Here is a 1,735-nt window from a genome sequence, read left to right on the forward strand (position 1 = left end):
CTGGGAAGCAGATATATAGAGATGAAATGACTTGTCTGTTTTCGTAGCATTAAATATTTTTGGCAGATTGCTCATATATTATTTTGGTTACAAGCATAGACCAGTATCTAGACTGGACGAGGTTTGCAGCAAACCTCCTTTTTTTTCCTCTCTCTCTTTTTCTTCAAGTGGAATTGGCTATTTGTGGCCTGGTTCTCAGAAAAAAGACACGAAAGTTTTGCTGATAATACAAAACAATCTGTTTATTTTGCTTTGATTGTAGCTAGGTCTTTCCAGAGGGAAAGCTTTTGCTGATAAACAGATTTTTTTTGTATTATTTCACTTTGATATCAGTCTTTTTTACTATTAGGTAACTTTCAAGTGATAACTGGCCTGGGAATGTCATGTCAACCTTTTCTGGAAAGGAGCGAGTGAGAAGAGTAGAAGTACAAATTGTGCCAGAAAATTCAGATGTGCGCAAACTGTCTGCTTCAAAATTTGGAACTTGTAATGCTGCTGAATCTGTTTTCTCAGATGTAAAGATGGCTGCTTGATCACAAGGAGTTTGCAATAACTATTTTTAGGTGTTTTTCAAGCACAAATTTAGAGAGGAAACATATATTCTTAATCTCAAAAAGATGACTAACTGCATAAATGTCACTTATAGGAAAAAAACAGCAAAGTTCTATTTGTATAGTTCTCTTAGGCACTTTTTAAAAAAGAGTTCTGCATTTTTTTCCCCTCAGTATCTGTTTGTTTTCCTGCCAAAGGCAAATTAAAGAGAAAAATAAAGCAATTTTTAGCCTACCCTTGAGTTTTGGGGTTTGATGATATAAATTAACTACTGTTGCCTCAGAACTTTTGAAATCTGTTAGTTTATTTAAGTTAAAAATTATCTGTCTGACGGGTCTGGTTACTTGTCTAGAAATGATTATCTAGGCCAGGGATGCTCAGTTTGTGGCCTGCAGAGCCATCACATCTGGCCCTCAGGGCTCCCCATGGGTCCAGAAATTTGGCAGCGAGGAAATGGTGGCCATTAATATAGCCACCCTGCCCCCTGCCAAACTCCCAATCCCCATTCTTTGTGTTGCCATTCAGGGGCAAGTTAGGTGCCTTTCCTCTTTAGGGCTAGGCCATGACCCCTTTCCTTGCAGAGCCAGTTAGGGCCTAAGCCTCCTGCCTCCCCAGGCCCTGGCCCCCTTCCCTCCTTTTGGGGCTGGGTTGGGGCTTAGCTATGCCCCTTCAGCCCCCAGGGCTGAAGCATACCCCCTTTTCTCTCGATGGGCTCCTTCCCCCTGTGGGGCTGCGTTGGGTCCAGCCTGCCTCTTCCCTCCCCTACCTCCGCACAGCCAGATGGTGCCCACCCAGGCAGCAGATGGGGAACACCAGCTGGTTCCAAACTGCAGACAGACCAGGCACTGCCAGTCCAACCGACCAGGCAAAAAGGTTGAGCACCACTGATCTAGGCAACAAGTAATCTTACTCCTTTGGGAAGGGAGAGAGGACTCTTATCCTTTGAAGGTATTTTTATAACTGTACTCAAGAATAAATGATCTGTAAATGAAATTTTGCTTGAAGGAAAAAAAATGAAGCTTGAGAGATTTTTAGAATTGCGATTCTCTCATCTGCTTAATTTCTTGTTCTTACCTTCTTGAGTTTTGATTCAGTACAGATGCAGAAAAGGATCTTGGAGTCGTCATTGACTCCAAGATGAACATGGGCTGGCAGTGTGGGGATGCAGTCAGGAAGGCCAACC

This window comes from Crocodylus porosus, unplaced genomic scaffold (genome assembly GCF_001723895.1).
Source record: "Crocodylus porosus isolate Cpor-Errol unplaced genomic scaffold, CroPor_comp1, whole genome shotgun sequence".
NCBI lineage: Eukaryota > Metazoa > Chordata > Crocodylia > Crocodylidae > Crocodylus > Crocodylus porosus.